Source organism: Heptranchias perlo, chromosome 21 (assembly GCF_035084215.1).
Source record: "Heptranchias perlo isolate sHepPer1 chromosome 21, sHepPer1.hap1, whole genome shotgun sequence".
NCBI classification, from domain to species: domain Eukaryota; kingdom Metazoa; phylum Chordata; class Chondrichthyes; order Hexanchiformes; family Hexanchidae; genus Heptranchias; species Heptranchias perlo.
The window spans coordinates 54,114-66,497 of record NC_090345.1 but is presented as its reverse complement, the minus strand read 5'-3'; positions in this window follow the sequence as shown (position 1 = coordinate 66,497).

The following is a 12,384-nucleotide window of genomic DNA, read 5'->3' as shown; positions in this document are numbered from 1 at the left end:
CACTAAGTTCCAGAATATTATTCTCATAGCACTTCTTCAGAAACGAAACGAAGAATTGTAACAGAAATGCTGCTGATTAGACAACCTGGTTTATAATTTTCCTATTATATATGTAAATTTAACAATTGAAGTTCCCACATTGTTTAGTGGTTAGAGCTCCTGCTTTTCACCCAAGTTTGATTCCTGATTTAGAAATGTGAAACTTTATTTTTAGTGCTAGCATGGCTCAGTGGTAGCGTTCCCAACTGAGTCAGATATTTGTGGGTTCAAGTCCTACTCCAAGGTGCCAATTTTCAGGTGAAGGAGCGGGTGTGTTGGGGGTGGGGGGGCTCTGAAAATCACTGAAATGCCGAGCGGCTTCGGAGCCCGGCTTCAACCCGCCGACTTCCGGGTTTCCTGGTGACGTGTCCGGGTGCGCGCGCCTCCCGAATGCAGAAGTGCCACCGACAATTAAAGCTGGCGGGATGATAATTTGCATAGTTTGTCAGATAGTTGAGGTACTTGAACTACTTGATTGACTCGACATTTTGGCAGGGGTGCAACTTTGAAGCATCCTCAGCGTGTTTCCCGTGCTGTGGGAAACACTCCCTGTTGGAGCAGACGTGTTTCAGACACAGCCAGTGGGAAATGCAAATGCTTTTTTGACAGGTGGGGAGAAAACCTCATTTATTGCAGCAGGGCACTCTGTCACTTCAGACAAAGTTTTGGCTGCAAGACTTTTGTGTTTTCACTCAAAATTCTTACTTTCCACCCATACAATGCAAACATATTTAACTACTTTGCGGACGCCCTCAAACTCACACCGTCAGGATGGGGGGAGCCACGGCTGCGTTCACCACTACATCCGAGGACGAGCAACATCACCAGCCTCGCCGGGCACGACGTCCACCTCCACCATGAGGAGCTTCACATCACAGTGCTGCGTCTTAGGCACCTGCACAAGAGCACAGAGGGCAACAACAGAGAGCGGCGTCGCAGGAGACACTAACCTCGCAACAGGGTCTACAGACCGAGGCTCAGCTTCCTGGACCTCTCTGAGGAGCAGTGCATACGAAGGCTCAGAGTCAGTCGCCAGGTAGTCGTGGACATCTGCAGCCTCCTTCATGTCGAGCTGCTCTCGGCTGGGCTGAGCAGCATCTGCTTGCCTGTCGCTGACAAAGTCACCACTGCCCTCAACTTCTTCACCTCCGGATAATTCCGGGGTGCCTCTGGGGACATCGCCGGGGTCTCTCAGTCGTCTGCACACAAGTGCATAAGGCAGGTCACCGACGGCTTGTTTCGCAGGGCCTCGCACTACGTCACCTTCCCCATGGACGATCTCAGCCAGATGGAGAGGGCGGTTGGATTCCACGCTGTGTCTGGCTTCCCACGGGTGCAGGGTGTAATCGACTGCAACCATATAGCAATCCGAGCACCTCCACACGAGCCAGGACTGTTCATCAACAGGAAGGGCTATCACTCCATCAACACTCAGCTCATCTGTGACCACCGCACGAGATTCCTTCACGTGTGCGCCAGATACCCTGGGAGCTGCCACGATTCCTTCATCCTCTGGGAATCCAACATCCTGCCCCTCTTCCACACACCGAACACCCGCAAGGGCTGGCTCCTCGGGGACAAGGGATACCCTCTGCACACGTGGCTCATGACACCTCTGAGGAACCCCATCACCGAGCAACAGTGTCGATATATCGACAGCCACATCGCTACCAGGGCTACAATTGAGCATGTTATAGGGCTGCTCAAGATGCGCTTCAGGTGCCTTGATCGTTCTGGGAAGCGCTTCAATTCACGCCAGACAGAATGGGACGCATTATAGTCGTGTGTTGTGCCCTGCATGACAGGGCACAACAGAGACGTGTGCCGACTGAGGAGGCCCCATCCGCATCTGCCATCCGCATTGAGGAAGAGGAGGAGGACGAGGAGGAGGATGAGGAGTAGGAGGAGCCGCAGCAACCCATGGGCAGAACATCGGTTCACCTGGCTGCTCGTGTGGCCAGGGAGTCACTGATATGTGAACGGTTCTCCTAACATCAGACAGTGTGAAGAGTCCAGCCCTCACCACCTGGACAGAGCAGCGGCCACACCAGCCGACCCCACCGACCCCCCTGCACAAAACAGTCCTGCAACTACACATACACCCACTGTGGAGTGGCCCAATGGGTGGCATCAAGTGTGGGCGTTCATGGTGGACCTCACGAAAGGGATTTATTACAGAAGCCATTCAAGAATGGCCAAGACATGGCAGTAGTGGTGACAATAATAATATTTAATGTGCATTTAACAAAAAGCAAATATAAATGAAAAGCATGATCAACGTCAAACACCCTTGTGCATCCCCTTCGTGCTTACAAAACCTTCGCCTTTCGCTTCCGACTACTTCAATGTGGTGCATCCCCTGTGGCTGCAGCAGAGGTAGTGGCAGGCTGCACTTGTTCATGCCCTGACCGATTAGATGCTTTGGGCCTATGCCCTCTGGGTTTTGGTGCCCGTGAGGGCCCCTCCAAAGACTGCTCCACCTGCACCTGTGCAGAGGCAGACTCAGCCACCTGGTGAGGAGGCAGCATTGCGGATATTGGTTGAGAGGGGGGCTTTGAGTGGTGTCCCCACTTCCATGTCTCCTTTCGTCATCATCCCCCCCCTGGGCCAGGCCCACATCACTCCTACCACTCTGCTGGACGACAGTTTGGAGTTCATGTGTGAAGCCTTGCAAGGCCAGTGCTAGTGTATCTGCCTGCCTGTTTAAGGCAGCAGAATGTTGTTCCCCCTGAGTCCGAACGGCTGTTGTCAGGGCCTGAATGTGAGCCGTGCTTGAAGCTCGATGGAGGCTAGCCTTCCCTCCATCGCAGACATTCCCGCACTTACCCGCGACACTATCTCAGAGATGCCCTCACGTCCCTGTGACAGTACCTCAGAGATTCCCTCCTGTACCTGTGCCACCATTCCACTCATGCGGGAGTTGGACTCCTCCATCCTCTGTGCGATTGTGGAGAGTGCACGTGGCACCTGTTCCAGCACCTCGCAAATGTGCTGCTGCCCCTCGATCATTCTCCTTTTAAAGGATGGCCCCCAGGGTAAGTGCGGGAATGTCTGCGATGGAGGGAAGGCTAGCCTCCATTGAGCTTCAATCACGGCTCACAAATGATTCCATTCAGGCCCTGACAATGGCCATTCGGACTCAGGGTGAACAACATCCTGCTGCTTTAAACAGGCAGACAGATACTCTGGCACTGGCCTTACAAGGCTTCACACATGTCCTCCAAACTGTTGTCCAGCAGAGTGGTAGGAGTGATGTGGGCCTGGCCCAGGGGAGGGATGAAGGCGAAAGGGGACATGGAAGTGGGGACACCACTCAAAGCGGTCCCATGTCTCATCCATTGCCTCCCTCTCAACCAGTACCCGCAATGCTGCCTCTTTTCCAGGTGGCCAAGTCTGCACCTGCACAGGTGCAGGTGGAGCAGTCTTTGGAGGGGCCCTCACGGGCACCAAAACCCGGAGGGCTTAGGCCCAAAGCATCTAATCGGTCAGGGCATGAACAAGAGCAACCTGCCACTACCTCTGCTGCAGCCACAGGGGATGCACCACATAGGATTAGTCGGAAGCGAAAGGCGAAGGTTTTGTGAGCATGAAGGGGACGCACAAGTGTTTGACGGTTGGTCATGTTTTTTACTTATATTTGCTTTTTGTTAAAAGCACATTAAATATTATTATTATCACCACTATTGCCACATCTTGGCCATTCTTGACTGGCTTCTGCAATAAATCCCTTTCATGAGGTTCACCATGAACACCCACACTTGATGCCACCCATTGGGTCACTCTACAGTGGGTGTATGTGTAGTTGTAGGACTGTTTTGTGCAGGGGGGTCAGGGGGGGCGGCTGGTGTGGCTGCTGCTCTGTCCAGGTGGTGAGGACTGGACTCTTCACACTGTCTGATGTTAGGAGAACCGTTCACATATCAGTGACTCCCTGGCCACACGAGCAGCCGTGTGAACCGATGTTCTGCCCATGGGTTGCTGCGGCTCCTCCTACTCCTCATCCTCCTCCCCCTCCTTCTCTTCCTCAATGTTGGTGGCAGATGTGGATGGGGCCTCCTCAAGTGGCACCCTTCTCTGTTGTGCTCTGTCATGCAGGACTATAATGCGTCCCATTCTGTCTGGAGCGAATTGAAGTACTCGCTCAGAACGATTAAGGCACCTGAAGCGCATCTTGAGCAGCTCTATAACATGCTCAATTGTAGCCCTGGTAGCGATGTGGCTGTCGATATATCGACACTGTTGCTCGGTGGTGGGGTTCCTCAGAGGTGTCATGAGCCACGTGTGCAGAGGGTATCCCTTGTCCCCGAGGAGCCAGCCCTTGCGGGTGTTCGGTGTGTGGAAGAGGGGCAGGATGTTGGATTCCCAGAGGATGAAGGAATCGTAGCAGCTGCGAGGGTATCTGGCGCACACGTGAAGGAATCTCGTGCGGTGGTCACAGATGAGCTGAGTGTTGATGGAGTGATAGCCCTTCCTGTTGATGAACAGTCCTGGCTCGTGTGGAGGTGCTCGGATTGCTATATGGTTGCAGTCGATTACACCCTGCACCCGTGGGAAGCCAGACACAGCGTGGAATCCAACCGCCCTCTCCATCTGGCTGAGGTCATCCATGGGGAAGTTGATGTAGTGCGAGGCCCTGCGAAACAAGCCGTCGGTGACCTGCCTTATGCACTTGTGTGCAGACGACTGAGAGACCCCGGCGATGTCCCCAGAGGCACCCCGGAATTATCCGGAGGTGAAGAAGTTGAGGGCAATGTTGACTTTGTCAGCGACAGGCAAGCAGATGCTGCTCAGCCCAGCCGAGAGCAGCTCGACATGAAGGAGGCTGCAGATGTCCACGACTACCTGGCGACTGACTCTGAGCCTTCGTATGCACTGCTCCTCAGAGAGGTCCAGGAAGCTGAGCCTCGGTCTGTAGACCCTGTTGCGAGGTTAGTGTCTCCTGCGACGCCGCTCTCTGTTGTTGCCCTCTGTGCTCTTGTGCAGGTGCCTAAGATGCAGCACTGTGATGTGAAGCTCCTCATGGTGGAGGTGGACGTCGTGCCCGGCGAGGCTGGTGATGTTGCTCGTCCTCGGATGTAGTGGTGAACGCAGCCGTGGCTCCCCCCATCCTGACGGTGTGAGTTTGAGGGCGTCCGCAAAGTAGTTAAATATGTTTGCATTGTATGGGTGGAAAGTAAGAATTTTGAGTGAAAACACAAAAGTCTTGCAGCCAAAACTTTGTCTGAAGTGACAGAGTGCCCTGCTGCAATAAATGAGGTTTTCTCCCCACCTGTCAAAAAAGCATTTGCATTTCCCACTGGCTGTGTCTGAAACACGTCTGCTCCAACAGGGAGTGTTTCCCACAGCACGGGAAACACGCTGAGGATGCTTCAAAGTTGCACCCCTGCCAAAATGTCGAGTCAATCAAGTAGTTCAAGTACCTCAACTATCTGACAAACTATGCAAATTATCATCCCGCCAGCTTTAATTGTCGGTGGCACTTCTGCATTCGGGAGGCGCGCGCACCCGGACACGTCACCAGGAAACCCGGAAGTCGGCGGGTTGAAGCCGGGCTCCGAAGCCGCTCGGCATTTCAGTGATTTTCAGAGCCCCCCCACCCCCAACACACCCGCTCCTTCACCTGAAAATTGGCACCTTGGAGTAGGACTTGAACCCACAAATATCTGACTCAGTTGGGAACGCTACCACTGAGCCATGCTAGCACTAAAAATAAAGTTTCACATTTCTAAATCAGGAATCAAACTTGGGTGAAAAGCAGGAGCTCTAACCACTAAACAATGTGGGAACTTCAATTGTTAAATTTACATATATAATAGGAAAATTATAAACCAGGTTGTCTAATCAGCAGCATTTCTGTTACAATTCTTCGTTTCGTTTCTGAAGAAGTGCTATGAGAATAATATTCTGGAACATAGTGGGCTATGAATTAAGGCTTTCCAATATCGATTTCAGCAAATTATAACAAAACCAGTTTCTTAATCTGTTTGTTCAAATGACTGTTACTAATATTACCACTGAGCCAACCTAATGATCTCACTGGAGGTTTCTCCTGTGTATAAATAAGGGTTCAGTTGAGTCTAGATCATTAAATAAATTTAAAACAGAAATGGACAGTTTCCTAGAAGTAAAGGGAATTAGGGGTTACAGGGAGCAGGCAGGAAATTGGACATGAATTTAGATTTGAGGTCAGGATCAGATCAGCCATGATCTTATTGAATGGCGGAGCAGGCTCGAGGGGCCGATTGGCCTACTCCTGCTCCTATTTCTTATGTTCTTATGGTCTTATATACACCACATCTACTGCATTCCCATTATCTATTATCTATCTAATTGGTCATTTCTTTAAAAAATTCTATTACATTTGTCAAATACAACTTGCCTTTAGCAAATCCATGCTGCCTGCTCTAAATGCTTATTGAATCCATCTTTCAAAATATAATTAAAGAGTTTGTCCAAAACTAATATTAGACTGGTAAAAGTATATAAATAATAAGAAGATAGTCAAAGGAAGCGGAGGGCTGATCAGGGACCAAAAGGAGATCTTTTTGTGGAGGCAGAGGACTTGGCTGAGGTATTAAATGAGAACTTTGCACCTGTCTTCATAAAGAGGATGCTGCCAATGTCACAGTAAAGGAGGAGGATGTAGAGAAATTGGATAGGATAAAAATAGATAGAGGAGGTACTTAAATGATAGAAAAGGCACCCGGTCCGAATGGGATGCATCCTAGGTTACTGAGGGAAGTAAGGCTGGGGGAAGGGAGGCTCTGGCCACAATCTTCCAATCCTCCTGAGATATGCAAGTGGTGTCAGAGGATAGTCAAAGGAAGTGGGGGGCTGATCAGGGTCCAAAAAGGAGATCTTTTTGTGGAGGCAGAGGACAAGGCTGAGGTATTAAATGATACTTCCAATCCTCCTTAGATTTGCAAGTGGTGTTAGAGGAATGAAGGATTGTAAATGTTAAACCCTGTTCAAAAAAGGGGAGAGGGATAAACCCGGCAACTACAGGACAGTCAGCCTAACATTGGTGGTGGAGAAACTTTTAGAGACAATAATCTAAGACAAAATTAATTGTCACTTGGAAAAATATGGTTTAATAAATGACAGCCAGCATGGATTTGTTAAAAGCAAATTGTGTTTAGCTAACTTACATCGAGTCACATCAAGTCTACAGCACAAAAACAGGCCATTTGGCCCGACTGGTCTATGCCAGCGTTTATGCTCCACACAAGCCTCCTGCCTTCTTACTTCATCTAACCCTATCAGCATACCCTTCTATTCCTTTCTGATTTCTCTGGCTTCCCCTTAAATGGATCTATGCAATTTGCCTCAACTACTCCTTGTGGTTGCACGTTCCACATCCTTACTACTCTTTGGGTAAAGAAGTTTCTACTGGATTCCCCATTGGATTTATTAGTGACTATCTTATATTTATGACCTCTACTTTTGGACTCTCCCACAAGTAGAAACATTTTCTCTACATCTACCCTATCAAACCCTATCATTAGGTTGCAAAGGGATACAGACAGATTAAGTGAGTGAGCTAGAAGGTGGCAGATGGAGTATAATGTGGGGAAATGTGAGGTTATTCACTTTGGTAGGAAGAATTGAAAAACAGAATATTTTTTAAATGGTGAGAAACTATTGATTGTTGGTGTTCTGAGAGACTTGGGTGTCCTCGTACACAAAAGACAGAAAGTTAACATGCAGGTACAGCAAACAGTTAGGAAGGCAAATGGTATGTTGACCTTTATTGCAAGGGGGTTGGAGTACAAGAGTAAGGAAGTCTTGCTGCAATTGTATAGGGTATTGGTGAGACCGCACCTGGAGTACTGTGTACAGTTTTGGTCTCCTTATCTGAGGAAGGATATACTTGCTTTAGAGGGGGTGCAACGTAGGTTCACTAGTTTAATTCCTGGGATGAGAGGGTTGTCCTATGAGGAGAGATTGAGTAGAATGGGCCGATACTCTCTGGAACTTAGAAGAATGAGAGGTGATCTCATTGAAACATAAGATTCTGAGAGGGCTTGAAAGGGAGAGGCTGCTCCCCCTGCTGGAGGGTCTAGAACTAGGAGACATAGAGGGAAAAATTGGATAGGGGCCGTTTTGGGGCGTAGGTAGCGTAATGTGCTATTACCCCACGCCCAATGGCCTTGCACGTGGAAACAATGTCATTCACACTTTCCACCACTAGGGGGAGCGCAATCTCTTAAAAGGAGGATGTTTCTTAGAAATCTCTTAAAGGTAGCTGGTACCTGTTATTTGCTGAAAATAACAGCCTACTGTCTGCACGGAGTCTGAACGGAGATCAGACATCGCACACGTAAAACACAGATGCAGGTCCCATCCCTATGTTTACACACTGATGAGTTATGTTAAAACATTGACTAAAGGTTGCACACTACTAAATCCCACATCCTCCAATCTGCACACCAGACCTCACCAATCTGCCGATCTGAGTTGGTACCAGGCCTGTGAGAGAGCATGCACCAAGGTTCTCTGCTGATGCACTAGAGATCTTGGTGCAAGAGGTGGACAGAAGGAGGGACATCCTATATCCGCGGGGGCGGTTGTGGGGGGGTGGGTGTGGGTGGGGAGGGCAAGAGGCAAGAGGCTATCCAGACATACACTCAAAAGGCAGTGGGAGGCAGCGGGGGACGAAGTCAATGTCAGGCGCACAGCATCATGAACATGGATGCAGTGCAGGAAGAAGTTCAATGCTTTGATATGAGTGGTCAAGGTGAGTGAGGTCAACTGTCAAGTGGCGTCTCCCACCAAATGCACCACTCACTACACCCCCATCACCCACATACCAACAAAATCTTTCCATCAGTACTCAACTCTTCCAATCAGATGCTTCCTCTCACTCTTACACATTACCACTGTTTTAAGCCGCCCACCCACAACTCACAGACCACACACACTGGCAGCTATTCAACCATGACAGGCACATCACCCAGACACACGCCCCGCTTTCTTGCAGGAGAAGGTAGCGCATATCAAGAGGCAGCAAGTGGCAGTGGCATTTAGCCCCTCGTGCTTGTTCCGCCATTCAATGAGATCATGGTGGATCTGTGACCTATCTCCATATACCCGTCTTAGCCCCTTATCCCTTAATACCCTTGGTTCACAGAAATCTATCAATCTCAGATTTAACTTTTACAAGTGAGCTAGCATCAACTGTCGTTTGAGAAGAGCATTCCAAATGTCTCCCACCCTTTGCATGTAGAAGCATTTTGTAACTCCTGCACGTCCTATATTTAAATGTTAGGCTATGTCCCTGCGTCCTCATTTTCAAGTATAGGAGTCCTCCAAAAACAGTTGTAAATGTCTGGGCAGCCAGAAGCAATAATCCAGCCACTAACCTGTAAATCCTGCATGGTCTCTTTAAATAGCGCTGGCAGGGAGTCCTACTGGTCGGGGTTAAGATTGTGCATTGAGTTGAGCGTTAAGTCCCAAAATGGTGTCCATTACTTTAAATTAGCATTGCACACTGATTGAAGCCATTTTCTCCCTACTTTACATGATTCCAGCCTTTGTTATCTGCACCTGCGCCAACTCCAAGATGGCGTCCGGCACATGTCACGCTGGAAACGTGCATGCGCATCCAAGACGCCACCTTGGATGTCGGAGAGGCCGTGTAGCGCTGAAACAATGGGCGCTACATGGCACAATTTAGCGCCCATAGTCTCAGGATAAAGGGTCGGCCATTTAGGACCAAGATGAGAAGGAATTTCCTCACTTAGAGGGTTGTGAATCTTTGGAATTCTCTACCCCAGAGGGCTGTGGATGCTCAGTCATTGAATATATTCAAGGCTGAGATTGATAGAGTTTTGGATTCTAAGGGAATCAAGGGGTATGGGGATCGGGCGGGAAAGTGGAGTTGAGGTTGAAGATCAGCCATGATCTTATTGAATGGCTAAGCACATTCCAGGGGCCGTATGGCCTATTCCTGCTCCTATTTCTTATGTTCTAATGTTCTTATCATAGAATCATAGAAAGTTATGGCACAGAAGGAGGCCATTCAGCCCATCATGTCCATGCCGGCCAAAAAAGAGCTAACCAGCTTAATCCCACTTTCCAGCACTTGCTCTGTAGCCCTACAGGTTACGGCATTTCAAATGCACATCCAAGTACTTTTTAAATGAGTTGAGGGTTTCTGCCTCTACCACCCTTTCAGGCAGTGAGTTCCAGACCCCCGCTACCCTCTGGGTAAAAAAGTTTCTCCTCAGCTCCCCTCTAATCCTCTACCAATTACTTTAAATCTATGCTCCCTGGTCACTGACCCCTCTGCTAATGGAAATAAGTCCTCCCTATCCACTCTATCTAGTCCAATCATAATTTTATATATATTATCTTGAAGACCTCTGTCAGGTCACCCATCAGCCTTCTCTTTTCTAGAGAAAAGAGCAACAGTCTGTTTAATCTTTCCTGTTAAGTATATCCTCTCAGTTCTGGTATTATCCTTGTCAATCTTTTTTTGCAAATTCTCCAATGCCTCTGAATCCTTTTTATAATATGGAGACCAGGACTGTGTGGTCTAAACAAGGTTCTATACAAGTTTAACATAACTTCTCTGCTTTTCGGTTCTATCCCTCTAGAAATGAACCTTGGTTTGTCTTTTTTATGGCTTTGTTAACCTGCATTGCTACTTTAAGTGATTTGTGTATCTGTACCCTGAGATCCCTTTGTGCCTCTACCCCATTTAGACTCTTATTACCCAAGCAGTGTGTGGCCTCCTTATTCTTCCTACCAAAATGCACCACCTCACACTTATCTATATTGATATTCATTTGCCAATTACATGCTCATTCTGCAAGTTTATTAATGTCTTCTCGCATTTTAATGCATTCTTCCTTTGTATTAACTGCACCCCCCCACACCGCCCCCCCCCATTTGGTATCATCCACAAATTTTAAAATTGTACTTCCAATTCCGGAGTCCAAATCGTTGATGTAAATTGTGAACACCAGTGGTCCTAGCACCAATCCCGGTAGAACACCACTTCCTAACTTTTGCCCGTCTGAATAGCTAACCTTAACACCTACTCTCTGTTTTCTGTTTTGTAGCCAGCTTGCTATCCATTCTGCAACATGTCCCCTGACTCCACATACTCTGACCCTAGTCATGAGTTTACAATGCGGTACCTTATCGAAGGCCTTTTGAAAATCCAAATATATTACATCTACTGCATTACACTTGTCTACTCTTTCTGTTACTTCTTCAAAGAATTCAAGAAGTTTGGTCAAACATGACTTTCCTTTCTGAAATTTGTGCTGACTACTCTTTGTTATATTTTTATTTTCTACATATTTTTCTATTACATCTTTGAGAAAAGATTCCATTATCTTTACTACCACTGACGTTAAGTTAATTGGTCTATTGTTCCCTTGACTTGTTCTATCTCCCCTTTTAAATATAGGAATCACATTAGCTGTCTGCCAGTCCTCTGGCACTATTCCCTTTTCTAATGAATTTTTATGTATATCTAATAGTGCCTCTGCTATCTCTTCCCTAACTTCTTCTAGTTTACATGGATGCAATCCATCCAGACCTAGAATTTTATCCTCTCTAAGTTTAATTAGCTTATCAATTATCTCTCCCCTTTTCTATGTTAAATGTTTTAATATCTTTTTGATCTCTTCTTCTAATGTCATGCCCACCTTGTTAGTCTCCCTGATAAATACTGAGGCAAAGTAACTATTCCATATTTCTGCCATTTCTGTCATATAAAAGAACATAAGAAATAGGAGCAGGAGTAGGCCAATTGGCCCCTCTCTGCCATTCAATAAGATCATGGCTGATCTGATCCTAACCTCAAATCTAAATTCATGTCCAATTTCCTGCCTGCTCCCCGTAACCCCTAATTCTCTTTACTTCGAGGAAACTGTCTATTTCTGTTTTAAATTTATTTAATGATGTAGCTTCCACAGCTTCCTGGGGCAGCAAATTCCACAGACCTACTACCCTCTGAGTGAAGAAGTTTCTCCTCATCTCAGTTTTGAAAGAGCAGCCCCTTATTCTAAGATTATGCCCCCTAGTTCTAGTTTCACCCATCCTTGGGAACATCCTTACCGCATCCACCCGATCAAGCCCCTTCACAATCTTATATGTTTCAATAAGATCGCCTCTCATTCTTCTGAACTCCAATGAGTAGAGTCCCAATCTACTCAACCTCTCCTCATATGTCTACCCCCTCATCCCCGGGATTAACCGAGTGAACCTTCTTTGTACTGCCTCGAGAGCAAGTATGTCTTTTCTTAAGTATGGAGACCAAAACTGTATGCAGTATTCCAGGTGCGGTCTCACCAATACCTTATATAACTGCAGCAATACCTCCCTGTTTTT